The 17,739-nt window shown below is 42.1% G+C and overlaps 1 long non-coding RNA gene across 1 annotated transcript; it reads right to left on the bottom strand.

Annotated features, from left to right (window-relative positions):
- Positions 1-9,216: 9,216 nt before the first annotated feature.
- On the bottom strand, positions 9,217-9,714 carry LOC127911926 (uncharacterized). Its single transcript, XR_008079814.1, has 3 exons — positions 9,649-9,714; positions 9,389-9,575; positions 9,217-9,335 (listed from the first exon to the last, which is right to left on the bottom strand). It is a non-coding gene; the product is annotated as an uncharacterized LOC127911926 (long non-coding RNA).
- Positions 9,715-17,739: the final 8,025 nt, after the last annotated feature.

Genomic DNA, 17,739 nt, shown 5'->3' with positions numbered 1-17,739 from the left:
TTCTTTCAAAAACAAGGACATTTCTAAGTGACCCCAAACTTTTGAACGGAGGTGTACATTGTAAACTTTTATTCATAGGCTAGGTAGCTAGGTAGCAACCTCATGATGTGTATAGAGAACGTTTTAGTATCACGTAGTAGCCTAAACCAATCAATGTTACATTGAGCTGGGTGACTGGTATATGAATGACAGTCATTGAATACGCCATAATAGAAATAAAGCCATGCTCATAAAAAAAATCTTCATCTCTCATCTTAAATGTCACGACCGCCACTGAGAGATGCACAGGCACAAACAGACACTCACATATAGCACAAGCAATGGGCTCACACAAATACACGGATTAGCAGAGCACGTGCACACACAACAAGATCTATGCACTGTAAAGGGGAGGATACTTAGAATGAGTATCCAATTTCAGAATCACCAGCAATCCCCCAACGTACTCATAGATTTGCTGCCTCCTACTTTATGCATTACCAGGGCAGATATTAAATGGAAAATTATTGGACATTTGCCATACTATGGTAAGTCTAAATATCCCTGAATCTTCTAGTACTTCTAGAAAAAAAATGGATCCCCACTTTGAATTGAAAACAGCTAACGCTACCACAGTTGTGGTAATTTTAAAAATAAATCAAACTCACCGCTAATCAGATATTCACATTTTATAGATCAATCTCTAGGTTCAATATTACAACCTTTAAAATTGCTTTGATTGGAGGAAATGTCTGTGAAGTCATGTTTTCTGTTCATAATGATTCAGTGGCAGTCCAATTTGTATTGACCTCCATTTACCCTTCCATATCATACAAACGAGATACTGTTAAACATAAACGTGATTATTTTATCCACACCTGTCCCTATCAATTTTATTTTGTTGGGATGGCCCCACTATGGCTGATCACTCCCATTGCTTGTTGTACATTTTTTCAGCTATCTAGACCTAATCTGTTTTTTGGATTCAAATGGCATGCCACACAACATGACTTGAGGAGAAGCCGAAGTGAAAGGACTGCATGCCGAGCGAGATGGCTCAACTAGTGAAGATTAGCTAGCTGCTCTAATGTATTGACAATGTGTGGTGAGCTTTCAGTGTACCTTTTGGGGCACTGAAAGTGGGTGCTACACAGAGTGGGGGGAGAGGAGTAGCTAGGAAGCTAACCACTAAAGCCTGCTGAGGCTACGGACCTGACTGTCTCTCTGACCCTGACCGGTTCCCTCCTCCATAATACCATAAATGTTTCCTGCACTCTCAATGCCATCCGATCTTCTTCAACTCCTAGATCATCATCCATCCTTCAGCTCCCATCCTGACTTTCTGTTTTCTTATTATTGTTCTTGTTTACTTGTGTGCTGTTTTACTACAATTCCTCTAGTAGCTGCCAAGTACCGCCTACACGTGATAATAATAATAAACCAGGAAAACTCATCTTTTTTTATTTGTGCGCGCAAAATTTTATGAAATCCCTTTCTCCAGACCTACAGAAATCCATCAGTAACTTATTTAATTGTACTGTGAGTGAGTGTAATAATCAAGCTTAACCCTTGTTACCAGCCTCTGAGCTGCCATGTCTTTCACCAATCCACAATACAGAGATAATTCCCCTGTCCATCTCTCTGTGTTAATTCAGTCATAAATCATGCTGTGACATTGACACAATTGTTTTTGATTGTGATCTCGAGGACTCCTGGTTTGATAGTGTGTTTGATTCCTGATTTAGCTATTTTTTCTCACCCACAAACAATCTCTCTATTTCTATATCAGCCTTCCATCTCTGTAGCCGTCAGAAAAGCTGAACATATGCTTTGGAAAGTCCAGGTCAAAGTTAATGTTGAGATGAATCTAGGTCTAGTAAGATAAGCTTCCTTCTCTTTTCTCCACTCCTCTCCTTTTGCCCCAAATTGGAGTCGTTTATAGTCTCTCTCAGTCAGATTGACATGAAAGTGTCAGGGATATGGAAGGCAATTAGATGAGTCTCAAACTGACGTCACCTCAAGGAGGCTGGAACGGGCTGCGGAGGATGTGCTCAATTAGAGCTCTCGCAACATTTTACCCAGGATGCCGAGGGGAATGTCAATATACATTGAATACAATATACACTGCTCAAAAAAATAAAGGGAACACTAAAACAACACATCCTAGATCTGAATTAATGAAATATTCTTATTAAATACATTTTTCTTCACATAGTTGAATGTGCTGACAACAAAATCACACAAAAATTATCAATTGAAATCAAATTTATCAACCAATGGAGGTCTGGATTTGGAGTCACACTCACAATTAAAGTGGAAAACCACATTACAGGCTGATCCAACTTTGATTTAATGTCTTTAAAACAAGTCAAAAAGAGGCTCAGTAGTGTGCGTGGCCTCCACGTGCCTGTATGACATCCCTACAACGCCTGGGCATGCTCCTGATGAGGTGGCGGATGGTCTCCTGAGGGATCTCCTCCCAGACCTGGACTAAAGCATCCGTCAACTCCTGGACAGTCTGTGGTGCAACATGGCGTTGGTGGATGGAGCGAGACATGATGTCCCAGATGTGCTCAATTGGATTCAGGTCTGGGGAACGGGCAGGCCAGTCGATAGCATCAATGCCTTCCTCTTGCAGGAACTGCTGACACACTCCAGCCACATGAGGTCTAGCATTGTCTTGCATTAGGAGGAAACCAGGGCCAACCGCACCAGCATATGGTCTCACAAGGGGTCTGAGGATCTCATCTCGGAACCTAATGGCAGTCAGGCTACCTCTGGCGAGCACATGAAGGGCGGTGCGGCCCCTCAGACTCGTATCCAGACTCTGTGACGTCTGTCACATGTACTCAGTGTGAACCTGCTTTCATCTGTGAAGAGCACAGGGCGCCAGTGGCGAATTTGCCAATTTGGTGTTCTCTGGCAAATGCCAAACGTCCTGCACGGTGTTGGGCTGTAAGCACAACCCCCACCTCTGGACGTCGGGCCCTCATACCAGCCTCATGGAGTCTGTTTCTGACCGTTTGAGCAGACACATGCACATTTGTGGCCTGCTGGAGGTCATTTTGCAGGGCTCTGGCAGTGCTCCTCCTGCTCCTCCTTGCACAAAGGCAGAGGTAGTGGTCTTGCTGCTGGGTTGTTGCCCTCCTACAGCCTCCTCCACGTCTCCTGATGTACTGGCCTGTCTCCTGGTAGCGCCTCCATGCTCTGGACACTACGCTGACAGACACAGCAAACCTTCTTGCCACAGCTCGCATTGATGTCCCATCCTGGATGAGCTGCACTACCTGAGCCACTTGTGTGGGTTGTAGACTCCATCTCATGCTACCACTAGAGTGAAAGCACCGCCAGCATTCAAAAGTGACCAAAACATCAGCCAGGAAGCATAGGAACTGAGAAGTGGTCTGTGGTCACCACCTGCAGAACCAGTCATTTATTGGGGGTGTCTTGCTAATTGCCTATAATTTCCACCTGTTGTCTATTCCATTTCCACAACAGCATGTGAAATTTATTGTCAATCAGTGTTACTTCCTAAGTGGACAGTTTGATTTCACAGAAGTGTGATTGACTTGGAGTTACATTGTGTTGTTTAAGTGTTCCCTTTATTTTTTTGAGCAGTGTAGATATCTGCTGTCCACACAGCAGAGAAAGAGAGCAGAGGAATCAGGGATTTAAAGTTAGATGATGGATGCGCAGAGTGATGCGACTGAAACCTCTCAAGGAAAGAAGGCCTCAGCACTGAAGTAAATTAAAATGTGTAAATAGACATTGTGAGTCATTGAGATATTCAACAAGTTCCCAACTTCTAAATATTTCTCACCCCTAAAATGTTGATTTTCAGATAGAGTGCATTCAGACCCTGTGACTTTTTCCACATTTTGTTTAATCACAGCCTTATTCTAAAATGGATTAAATAGTTTTTTCCCTCCCCAATCTACACAAAATACCACATTATGACAAAGTAGGTTTATTTAATTTTTTAAGTATTCAGAACCTTTACTCAGTACTTTGTTGAATCACCTTAGGCAGCAATTACAGACTCAAGTCTTTTTGGGCTCTGAACTCTGGCTGGGCCACTTAAGGACATTCAGAGACGTGTCCCGAAGCCGCTCCCGAGTTGTCTTGGCTGTGTGTTTGGGGTCGTTGTCCTATTGCAAGGTGCACCTTCACCCCAGTCTGAGGTCCTGAGCGCTCTGGAGCAGATTCTCATCAATGATCTCTCTATACTTTGCTCCGTTCATATTTCCCTCGATCCTGACTAGTTTCCCAGTCCCAGCCGCTGAAAAACATCACCACAGCATGATGCTAACACCACAATGCCTCACCGTAGGGATATTGCGATGTTTCCTCCAGACGTGGCGCTTGGCATTCAGGCCAAAGATTGCAATCTTGGTTTCATCATACCAGAGAATCGTGTTTCTCATGGTCTTTTTTTTATTTTTTTTATTTCACCTTTATTTAACCAGGTAGGCTAGTTGAGAACAAGTTCTCATTTGCAACTGCGACCTGGCCAAGATAAAGCATAGCAGTGTGAACAGACAACACAGAGTTACACATGGAGTAAACAATTAGCAAGTCAATAACACAGTAGAAAAAATGGGCAGTCTATATACAATGTGTGCAAAAGGCATGAGGAGGTAGGCGAATAATACCATTTTGCAGATTAACACTGGAGTGATAAATGATCAGATGGTCATGTACAGGTAGAGATATTGGTGTGCAAATGAGCAGGAAAGTAAATAAATCAAAACAGTATAAAAACAGTATGGGAATGAGGTAGGTGAAGATGAGTGAGCTATTTACCTATAGACTATGTACAGCTGAGAGTCCTTTAGGTGACTTTTGGCAAACTCCAAGGGGGCTTTCATGTGCCTTTTACTGAGGAGTGGCTTCTGTCTGGCCACTCTACCATAAAGCCTTGATTAGTTGAGTGCTGCAGAGATGGTTGTCTTTCTGGATCATTGTCCCATCTCCACAGAGGAACTGTGGTGCTCTGTCAGAGAGGCCATCGGGTTCTTGGTCACCTCACTGACCAAGACCCTTCTCCCCAGATTGCTCAGTTTTGCAAGGCAGCCAGCTCTAGTAAGAGTCATGGTTATTCCAAAATTCTTCCATTTAAGAATGATGGAGGCCACTGTGTTGTTGGATGTCACGAACTGGCTCAAAGCCCGTAACAAAAGGGAGACAACGTGGAGATAAGGAGTAACAAAACATATATTTATTAAATAAGTAACTAAGTACAATATACAATGGTGTGTGTAATCAGTAATGTAAGTGAATGTTTTGCATGCATGAATGAATGTGATAATGCAGGGTGTTGAAAGGTGCCAAAGCAAACAACCAAAAGGCCACCAGATACACAACACAATCTGTAAAGGTGTCTGCATGGAGAGAGTCTCTTCCATGAATGGGGAAGTGGTGTATTCATCCTGGGACACACCAGGCCCAGGCGTTTCCCATGTAGCTGACGACCCTCCCAACTCTGCCCACCGACATCCGAATAAGGAAACAAGAACAAAGAGAGAATACGGCAGTCAGAGTGGGAGGGTCGTCACATTCCCCCCCATAAAACCGCGGACCAACAAGGACCCCGGAACAACACACCAGCCTCTGCGTCCCAAATCGACACGGCCCCTGCGTCCCAAATTGACACAGCCCCTGCGTCCCAAATTGACACAGTGCCCCAAATTGACACAGCCTCTGCGTCCCAAATTGACACAGCCTCTGCGTCCAAAATTGATGAGGGGTTATGTGTTCACACCTCCACCTGCCCCAGTCAACCTCCTCCTCCCCAGACCTCAGCAACCTTTGCGCATAGGAAGCAATGTTTAAGAGGAAAAAAGAACACAAGACCAGGAGGGAACAGACAGGAAAGATAGAACATGACAACACCAAACAATGTTCAGTCACGTAAACATTCAGGAACATGGCACAAAAGACCACAACAGCTACAAACTCCAACAAAAAGAACATCAGGGTCCTTCTTAATTTTTATAACAACTTCCAACGATTCATAGTCACTTCCAACGATTCATAGTCACTTACAAAGATTCATAGTCACTTCCAACGATTCATAGTCACTTCCAACGATTCATAGTCACTACCCAACGTAACAGAATTTCACTAATTCCAATCATTCAACCTTGTAGTGTTCAGCGATCTTCAACAGCTTTTCTTTAGTACATAATTCTAACAGTTCCTCTGATGGAAAGCGAATTAACTTGTCTACATAAGACACCATAGTCATAAGTAAATAATCTTGCTCAACCCCTCTGCTGAGCACATCAGACCACAACCAGAGAAATGGCAATCACCCTGAGCACCACAGAAGAGAGATGAGATACGGAGCTTCCCCAAAACCTACAATAACTCAACCCTAATCTTCGTGCGGATTTGCGATGGGTATTTACGCACTGTAGCCCGCTGGCAAGGAAATAAAACTCCCCAGCATGCTGGCTAATTCCACCAAGCCATGGATGTGCCCCCGAGACAACTGCTCAGTCCACAGACACCACACAAAAATAACAAACATTTATCCATGCCCAACATATTTCAAAAATGAAACATGTCGCTAAGCCTATCAGGGGAAAAATGCTATAGCTCCAGATAGCAAGTTCCACTACCCTACCCAAATCTCTCACCGAGGTACACAGCCGATTTATTCACATCCTCAGACCAATGTCCCAACAGAAAGTAGAACAAGATTTTCCAGGATGGAAAGGGCCTGGAAACCAACCATTATACTCTCGCCAACGCAGCACACAAACCAAAGAACAAAGGCAACCAATACTGGACCCATCTAACAAAATATGCAAACCAAACACGTACCTCCACGGTCTCCCAAACCAATACGTTCAAATATCCCGGATGAGCCCCCACTTGTCAGGAACCGGCTCAAAGCTCATAACAAAAGGGAGACAACGTGGAGATAAGGAGTAACAAAATATATATTTATTAAATAAGTAACTAAGTATAATATACAATGGTGTGTGTAATCAGTAATCAGTAGTGTAAGTGAGTGTTTTGCATTCATGAGTGTGATAATGCAGGGTGATGAAAGGTGCCAAAGCAAACAACCGAAAGGCCACCAAGATACACAACACAATCTGTAAAGGTGTCTGCATGGAGAGAGTCTCCTCTATGAATGGGGAAGTGGTGTATTTATCCTGGGACACACCAGGCCCAGTCGTTTCCCATGTAGCTGACGACCATCCCAACTCCGCCCACCGGCATCCTAATAAGGAAACAAGAACAAAGAGAGAATACGGCAGACAGAGTGGGAGGGTTGTCACATTGGAGACCTTCAATGCTGCAGACAATTTTTGGTACACTTCCCCAGATCTGTGCCTCGACACGATTCTGTCTCTACGGACAATTCTTTCAACCTCGTGGCTTGGTTTTTGCTCTGACATGCACTGCCAACTGTGGGACCTTAAATAGACAGGTGTGTTCTTTCCAAATCATGCCCAATCAATTGAATTTACCACATGTGGACTCCAATCAAGTTGTAGAAACATCTCAAGGATGATCCATGAAAACAGGACGCACCTAACCCCAATTTCAAGTAGCGGTCCTTCTGTAGCTCAGTTGGTAGAGCATGGCGCTTGTAACGCCAGGGTAGTGGGTTCGATTCCCGGGACCACCCATACGTAGAATGTATGCACACATGACTGTAAGTTGCTTTGGATAAAAGCGTCTGCTAAATGGCATATATTATTATTATATATAAGTCTCACAGCAAAGGGTCTGAATACTTATGTAAATAAGGTATTTCAATATAACTTTTTTATTATTATTCATGAAAATGTCAAAGAAACCTGTTTCCACTTTGTCAATATGGGGTATTTTGTGTAGATTGATGAAAATCAAATATATTTTAATAAAGTTTACAATATAGCTGTAACGTAACAAAATTTTTAAAAGTCAAGGGTTCTGAATACCTTGTGAATGCATCACACATGGGGTAGCAATCTCTAATAAGGGGTAAGGTTAAGTACCGGGTGGTAGCCGACTAGTAACAGTGACTGAAGTTAGGAGCAAGGTAAACAAAATAGATGGCATAATTAGACAGGAAAATTATGTGGAAATATTGAAGCAACATCTGAAGACATCAGTTGAAGTTTGGTCACAAATGGGTCTTCCAAATGGACAATGACCACAAGCATACTTCCAAGGTTGTGGCAAAATGGTTTAAGGACAACAAAGTCAAGGTATTGGAGTGGCCATCACACAGCTCTGACCTCAATCCTGCAGAAAATGTGGGGGCAGAACTGAAAAAGTGTGTGCGAGCAAGGAGGCATCCAAACCTGACTCAGTTACAGCAGCTCTGTCAGGAGGAATAGGCCAAAATTCACCCAACTTATTGCGGGAAGCTTGTGGAAGGCTACCCAATACATTTGACCCAAGTTAAACAATTTAAAGGCAATGCTACTATATACCAATTGAGTGTATGTAAACTTCTGACCCACTGGGAATGTGATGAAAGATATAAAAGATGAAATAAATAATTATCTCTAATATTATTCTGACATTTCACATTCTTAAAATAAAGTGGTGATCCTAACTGAGCTAAGACAGGGCATTTTTACTGGGATTAAATGTCAGTAACTGTGAAAAACTGAGTTTAAATGTATTTTGTTTAGGTGTATGTAAACTTCCCACTTCAACAGTACATTGTAATATTTTGGAGCGGGGCATTAGTCTGCCTATTACCTGGTATTTGCATCAGGAGCCAATGTTTTCCACCCCATTGAGTCTTTCTCAGTGGTTTAATGGGAAAATCTCAGGAACAATTGCATGGGTGTTTTGAGTAAGTTTTAACAAGAAAATTGTACAGTCTCCAGCACACCTCCAGAGCAAGAGACTGAGTGAATTTTTCAACATGACATGTCAATGCTGGAGATACTGTAGATGTGGGTAATGCCACTTTGTATTGTAGATTAAACATGTAATATGTTCACATTGTATTCTGTTTGTTCCATTAACTCTCTCGAATTGAAATGACCACATTCCCCTACTATAAAGTCAACCATGCCAAATAGTGATTCCCAGCAGTGTTACAGTGTTATAGTGTTCATGTTTACTTTTAAGCTGTGTTTGTGTATGAAATGAACAATTGCTAATAGCCAGTTATCACCTCAGAACAAAGATCATTAGTTGGATGATTACTGCTTGGGCTCCCGAGTGGCACAGCGGTCTAAGGACACTGCATCTCTGTACAAGAGATTGAACCCTAGGTTGAACCCTAACCCCCTACACTCTAGGTTGAACCCTAACCCCTACACCCTAGGTTGAACCCTAACCCCCTACACCCTAGGTTGAACCCTAACCCCCTACATCCTAGGTTGAACCCTAACCTCCTACATCCTAGATTGAACCCTAACCCCTACACTCTAGGTTGAACCCTAACCCCCTACACTCTAGGTTGAACCCTAACCCCTACACTCTAGGTTGAACCCTAACCCCCTACACTCTAGGTTGAACCCTAACCCCCTACACTCTAGGTTGAACCCCCCTACACTCTAGGTTGAACCCCCTACACTCTAGGTTGAACCCCCTACACTCTAGGTTGAACCCCCTACACTCTAGGTTGAACCCTAACCCCTACACTCTAGGTTGAACCCCCTACACTCTAGGTTGAACCCCCTACACTCTAGGTTGAACCCTAACCCCTACACTCTAGGTTGAACCCCCTACACTCTAGGTTGAACCCCCTACACTCTAGGTTGAACCCCCTACACTCTAGGTTGAACCCCTACACTCTAGGTTGAACCCCCTACACTCTAGGTTGAACCTAACCCCCTACACTCTAGGTTGAACCCTAACCCCTGCTCAGTTGGTAGAGCATGGCGCTTGTAACGCCAGGGTAGTCGGTTCGATTCCCGGGACCACCCATACGTAGAATGTATGCACACATGACTGTAAGTCGCTTTGGATAAAAGCGTCTGCTAAATGGCATATATTATTATTATTATTATTATTATTACTACAAGAGGAGTCACTACTGTCCCAGGTTTGAATCCAGGCTGTATCACATCTGGCTGTGATTGGGAGTCCCATAGGGCGGTGCACAATTGGCCAAGTGTCATCCGGGGGTTGGCTGGGGTAGGCCATCATTGTAAATAAGAATTTGTCTTAACTGACTTGCCTAGTTAAATAAAGGCTAAATAAAATACAAAATATATACTGGGCTTCATAGAGACAGTATCTTTTGTAGTACAATTTCATTAAGATCTAGGATTAAGCATCTCGCTCGCTCTCTGCGAGTTTGCTCGGTCACCCACTTCTGTCACTGCTGAGACAGAGACAAAGAGGCAAAAATATGTTATTAAAAGTGTCAATCACGTTTTAAAATCTGATAATGTCCTCCTGCGGGAGTAATGTCAATGGTCACCTCGTGCCGTCAGAGCCAATATTTATCAGCAGACTGTCACTATTGGAGGAGAGTGGGAGGGCTGGATTAATAATTCAAAACAGAGTTATTCACAGGCTTGAAGGCAGACAGATTGAGTTTGTTTACCTCCAAAATATCCTCCACAGAAGCTGCCGCTGAGCACACACCTGGGGGAGAAGCCATTCTGCGATGCTGTCTCCACACAAAGACACTGGGAGTGTAGGGTAAAGCCAAACCTCTGGGTCCCCTGTAGGTCCCTGGTGCAGGGTAGTAATATGCTGGCTGCCCCAGAGGGCGGCACTGGGCTAACTGGTAGTGACGACTGGACCTGCAGGGCCCAAATCTGTGGCAGTAGAGGAGAGTTGGGGTGTTGAGGGCGGTGGGATCAGGTGATACTTTAGGTGAAAGGAGATGGGGTGGTAGAGGTAATGTTAGGGGACAAGGTGATAGGAGGGGGGTATATGGCCCAGAGTTTTTCTTAGTCAGGTCATGTGGTCAGCAAAACCTCTTGGCTGATCCTAATGTTGTCGGAACATTTTTAGCTTTCTGGAGATTTAGGAGTAACTTTTTTTTTTTTTTTTTTTTTTACTGTATGTTTCATTGTCACACCCTGACTTTAGAGAGCCGTTTTATTTCTCTATTTGGTTAGGTCAGGGTGTGATGTGGGGTGGGCATTCTATGTTTTGTATTTCTGTGTGTTTGGCCGAGTGTGGTTCCCAATCAGAGGCAGCTGTCTATCGTTGTCTCTGATTGGGAATCATACTTAAGCAGCCTGTTTTGCCACCTTAGTTGTGGGCAGTTGTCTTTGTTAGTCACCTGTATACCCCTGGAAAACTGGCGACATGCTTAATAAATAAAATGTACGCTCACCATGCTGCACCTTGGTCTGGTCATTTCCACGTTATATGAATATGTTTCTAAACACTTCTACATTCATGTGGATGCTACCATGATTATGGATAATCCTGAACGAAAAGGTTACAGAGGCATACACATTTGGGAGTATACTGTATTTCTAACAAAGCCATTCTAGAATCAAGGAGTAAGCACTTTTCAGCTAGCACCAGTGGCATTTCTGGGGGGGGGGGGGCAGTGCCCCTGTGACAACAATTTTGGACCCCCTTGTGGCCCCCCTAAATGTGGAGTATGAAATAATTTTTATATAACTCATTTTTGCTATCGTTATTTTTTTTTTTACATGCGTTATTAGACAGTGGCAACAATGATGATTATGATTATGGTCTTTTTCCTGCTAATGACTGCAATGCAGTGAAGAAAACGATAACAACAATAACATCTATGTAACTGGCCCCTCTTACAGTACAACTGGCCCCAGCTTGGCCCCCCCAGTAGAAATGGTCTAGAACCGCCACTGGCTAGCACTAGACACAGTCCAATGTGGTTTGAGTTCAAACAGTCTTTTTCTCTGTTGTATATTATTTTTATGACTTTTTTCAGGCTTTGATTCTTTGGCAGTATAAAATCCGTCAGAGGTCCGGCAGACAGACTGTGCAGCACCAGTCTCAGCACACAACCACACAATATCACACACCAAGAACCCATAGGCCTACTGTGAGAGAACAACACAACCACATGTTTAACCCACAAATATCCATTCACACTGGGATGCACCTATACAGTAGATTCACCATCCAACTCTCCGTCTCAACCATTCATAGGTGTGTGGATTGACTTGAATGTGAATAAATAAAAAGCGGCAAAATAAGGAATGCTGCAGAGAACAATTAAAAAATGAAATATTAAACGTGGTGGAAGAATCCAACTCCCTTTATGGGCATGTATAAAAGTGTCATGCCAGCATTGCAGCGAGAGACTTGATTGATCTGCCAGAACCTGCAAGGTGTTGTGCTGCATAGAGACCTGTTCGTCAGACATTGCTCAAGCCAGGCTAAAAGTCCTGCACTGTGTTGGCAGGCCCACCCTCAGTCTGAAATGTTAAAGGGGCAGTGCTGTAGAGAAATCCACACCCCCAAAAAATATATGATTTTCCTGTTTTCTTAATATTTTCAAACTATGAGGTCAAAATAACACTCTGCAATTGTGATAATGCCCTTTTAGTGTAAGAGTTAAGAACAACTGCTGGAATTTTAGCCTGTTCAGGCTGAATGGAGTTTTTGGCCAGCTGAAATACTTCACAGTCTAATAGGATTATGCTGACCAATGACCATTTCCTCTTTTATTTTGCACATGTATCCTCCTACTCCAAGAACGAGACAGTGTCTTTTCTCAAATAACACGTCCTGCCCTAGGCTACTAATGTTGCCGTCAATATTTTAATAATGATAGGTCTTTGTATTACTCATATTTTCATCATGGACAACATGCAAAGTGAAGCTACAGCTTTTTCAATAATGTGTTGCCGTAAATTCAGGTGGTTGATGCCGAATGAAAATGGTTTCACTTTGTCTTCTGCCATTAATCATTTTTATTTTACCTTTATTTAACCAGGCAAGTCAGTTAAGAACAAATTCTTATTTTCAATGACAGCCTAGGAACAGTGGGTTAACTGCCTGTTCAGGGGCAGAACGACAGATTTGTACCTTGTCAGCTCGGGGGTTTGAACTTGCAACCTTCCGGTTACTAGTCCAACACTCTAACCACTAGGCTACACTGTGTAGCCTAATGGCCACCCATTAATAGCTACATACACAGGTAAGGACTATGTTACAGTTAAAATTGCAAGCTAGCTACATGTGGATAATTATTTTGTTAAACTGTGTCAAAGTAATTTTCTTTGGTACCTTTATTGTTTGCTACTGGTAACTAGCTAGCTAGCTGAACGGCAGCTGCATAGCTGATGTTAGTTTTGGGTTAATGGTGATTGCTCATGTGTTAGTTAGCTCAGATAATCATCTTTGACGCAATTGTCAGTTTTTCCTGTGTAGACTAACTGCCAAAAACATGAACTTTGGTTTAAATTGTTACTGGAGCCCATGTTGAGTCAGTGGTACAAACTGGTTGTTGGTTAAGTTGGCTAGCTCACTAGCTTGGATTTGTCCAGTCAACTAGATTTCTAGCTAGATTAATACTGTATACTGAACAAAAATATACATTTACCATGATACAATTTCAAAGATTTTACTGAGTTACAGTTAATAAAAGACAATCAGTAAATCAAAATTAATTCCAAACATTTTGGGCTCATATTTAAACATGAAAATGTGTTTAGTGGCAAACTGTTGCGGTAAATCTGCGGCAATTCTGGAAAACTTGTGATGAACATTATTTTTTTATGCAAACACAATACAAATTAGATCAGGTTTTTATTTACTGTGTGTTAAAAAACATTTAAATGTATATACATAAACCAAATCACAAAGCTTTAAATGATCTTACTTCACAGAGGAAAAAAATGAAACATACTAAATGTAGTAAATATATGGATCAAAATAAATCAAATACAACTTGAAATCATCAGCATGGTAAAGAGGAAAATAGCAAAGACTGGATATTTCCCAAATAAATGGTTTATTTAATATTTTTATGTAGCTACAACATGTACATGAGAGAAATGTGAACACTATGGGGACCTTGGGATGTTTAAAGGGACAACTACATAATTATTTACATGAGCCAAGTGACACTGAGCAATAGATTAACCAATGGAATTTCAAAACATCATAACAACATTACAAAAAATAAAACAAAACATAAATCAAATGCAATTCAGATATATTGGTGTTGGCAACTGTGGAATTCCTTCGTCCAAAACTTGTTGAATGCATGCACTGAAACTATCAGAAAACAAAACTAAATTAGGATGCTGAAAACAATTACTGAAAATAATTTATGTTTCTAGAAATTGAGTTATGCCTAATATGGCAATTCATATAATTTTTCCAAAATCAATGCTGGGTTAAAAATTACCCAACTTGGATAATTTCGACAACCCCGTGCTGGGTCAATATTGGTCAAACACAGCATTGGCCAAATTCAACCCAGCGGGTTTGGGTTGCTGCTTCTAACCCAGCACCTTGGGTTGAGCGTTTGACCCAACCGCTGGGTAAATTATATTATAATGTTTAAGACAACCCAGTGTGTAGTGTTGTCACATAAACCCAGCACATTGGGTTGGAAGATTTGCAGAGCGTCCTAACTTAAATTTTGCTTGACTATTTTTGCCTTCTCTACCATCCCACTCACCCCCTCCGTTTCCTACACACACAACCAAGATACAATGTTTGATTTCAAATAATTAATTTCAAAATGTACAGTTGAAGTCAAAAGTTTACATACACCTTAGCCAAACACATTTAATCCTAGTAAAGATTCCTTGTTGTAGGTCAGTTAGGATCAGCACTTCATTTTAAGAATGTGAAATGTCAGAATAATAGTAGAGAGAATTATTTCTTTCAGCTTTTATTTCTTTCATCACATTCCCAGTGGGTCAGAAGTTTACATACTCTCAATTAATATTGAGTAGTATTGCCTTTACATTGTTTAACTTGGGTCAAAAGATTCTGGTAGCTTCCCACATTAATCCCACAATACATTTGGTGAATGTTGGCACATTTCTCCTAACAGAGCTGGTGTAACTGAGTGAGGTTGGTAGGCCTCCTTGCTCGCACACACTTTTTCAGTTCTGCCCACACATTTTCCATGGGATTGATGTTAGGGCTTTGTGATGGCCACTCCAATACATTGACTTTGTTGTCTGTACCTTTTTATGTCTGCAGGGGCAGTATTGAGTAGCTTGGATGAAAGGTGCCCATATCAATTGGCCTGCTCCTCAGTCATAGTTGCTAATATTTGCATATTATTATTAGTATTGGATAGAAAACACTTTGAAGTTTCCAAAACTGTTTGAATTATGTCTGTGAGTATAACAGAACTCATATAGCAGGCAAAAACCTGAGAAATTCCACTTCCTGTTTTTTTCCGGGAGGTGCCAGATTTTCAACCAAGGTCTCATTGAAATTACAGCGAGATATGGATGAGTTTTCACTTCCTACACCTTCCACTAGATGTCAGCAGTCAATAGAACTTTGTCTGATGACTAATGTGAAGGGGGGTCGATTGACACAGGAAATAGTCACCACAGCCATGAGTTGACCATACATTCACCATGCACGTTCACAGGGGAAGGACTTTCATCTGAAGTAATTCTAATTCTCCGGTTGGAACGTTATTCAAGATATATGTCAACATTCTAAAGATTGATTCAGTACATCGTTTGACATGTTTCTACTGACTGTTACGGAACTTTTGGACATTTCGTCACGTTATAGTGGACGTTTGTTTACCAAACGCGCTAACCAAAGTAGCTAATTGGACATAAATAACGGACATTTTCGAACAAATCAAGCATTTATTGTGGACCTGAGATTTCTAGGACTGCATTCTGATGAAGTTCATCAAAGGTAAGGAAACATGTATCATGTATTTTCAGGTTTCTGTTGACTCCAACATGGAGGCTAATTTGGCTACTGTTCTGAGCGCCGTCTCAGATTATTGCATGGTTTGCTTTTTCCGTAAATCTTTTTTTGAAATCTGACACAGTGGTTGCATTAAGCAGAGGTATATTTATAATTCCATGTGTATAAATTGTATTATCATCTACATTTATGATGAGTATTTCTGTTGAAATGATGTGGCTATGCAAAATCACTTTGTTTTTGGAACTAGTGAATCTAACTCAGATTTTTTACATAAATATGAACTTTATCAAACAAAACATGCTTGTATTGTGTAACATGAAGTCCTATGAGTGTCATCTGAGGAAGATAATTCAAGGTTAGTGATTCATATTATCTTTATTTCAGCTTTTTGTGAATGCAATATTTTGCTGGAAAATGGCTGTGCTTATTGTGGTTTGGTGGAGCCCTAACATAATCGTTTGTAGTGCTTTCTCTGAAAAGCCCATTTGAAATCGGACTCTTTGGTGGGATTAACAACGAGAAAAGCTTTAAAATGATATAAAACACGTATGTTTTAGGAATTGTAATTATGAGATTTCTGTGGTTTGAATTTGGCGCCATCTATTTCCACTGGTAGTTGTCATATCGATCCCGATATCGGGATTGCAGCCATAACAGGTTAAGCCATTTTGGCACAACTTTGGAAGTATGCTTGTGGTCATTGTCCATTTGGAAGACACATTTGCGACTAAGCTTTAACTTCCTGACTGATTTCTTGAGATGTTACTTCAATATATCCACATAATTTTCCTGCCTCATGATGGCTTCTATTTTGTGAAGTGCACCAGTCCCTCCTGCAGCAAATATCCCCCACAACATGATGCGGCCACCCCCGTCCTTCATGGTTGGGATGGTGTTCTTCGGCTTGCAAGCCTCACCCTTTTTCCTCCAAAAGACAACAATGTTCATTATGGCAAAACAGTTCTATTTTTGTTTCATCAGACCAGAGGACATTTCTCCAAAAATCCGATCTTTGTCCCCATGTGCAGTTGCAAATCGAAGTCTGTCTCTTTTATGGTGGTTTTGAACCAGTGGCTTCTTCCTTGCTGAGCGACCTTTCTGGTTATGTCGATATAGGACTCGTTTTACTGTGGATATAGATACTTTGGCAAACCTCTTCAAGGTTAGGAGCGTTTGTCACAAACTAAGTGGTAAACTGTCACCAAATCACCCAAGAATGAGAGTTCTTTCGAACAGGACAGTACCTGTGTGTTTGTTTCTTCGTCCTGGTCCACCCAGGCCGTAGGCGGGTCAAGGATAGCAGGGTTCGGTACACGAATCGGGTTCTCGGTAGGTCAGGTCCAAACGCCAACAGGTAAGTCCAAACAATCCAGCTCATACACGGTAAATCCAGCCAATCTCTATAGTCTCTTTCTCTATTGTTCATAGCTCCTTCCAGTCCTCTCTCTTCCTCTTCCTGGTTTTTCTTGACCCTTTATCTGTGAGTCGGCTCCACCTTCTGAGGGTTCCCCTTGCTTCTGGGACTTGTAGTTTTGGCGGTCGGCCATTTTGTGATCTGTAGTTCTGACAGGGGTGGCCATTTTAGTGATCGGGCAGAGCCCGTTTATTAGCTCTGCTCTCACATATCTGCCACTTATCACTCGACCCCCTTCTTTGCCACATATCTCTCCCCCTAGATCCGACCCCCTAGGTCGGGCTACCGCAGCAAAATATGCATGCATGCGGGATAACCCATCCGCGTTTCCCATTTCCTTCCCTGCTCTGTGTTTCAAGTCAAAATGGAACGGTTGGAGACTCAAAAACCACCGCATCACCCGAGCGTTCTTCTCTTTAGCCCTATGCATCCAGGTGAGTGGGGCATGGTCACTGATGAGGGTGAAGTGGCGCCCCAGCAGGTAGTACTTCAGGCTTTCTAGAGCCCACTTTACTGCCAGCGCCTCTTTCTCAACGACTGAGTAGTTGGTTTCC

The sequence above is a fragment of the Oncorhynchus keta genome, chromosome 25 (genome assembly GCF_023373465.1).
Source record: "Oncorhynchus keta strain PuntledgeMale-10-30-2019 chromosome 25, Oket_V2, whole genome shotgun sequence".
Classification (NCBI taxonomy): Eukaryota; Metazoa; Chordata; class Actinopteri; order Salmoniformes; family Salmonidae; genus Oncorhynchus; species Oncorhynchus keta.
Note: the sequence above shows the minus strand (reverse complement) of the source record. Positions and strands in the feature narration are given on the sequence as shown.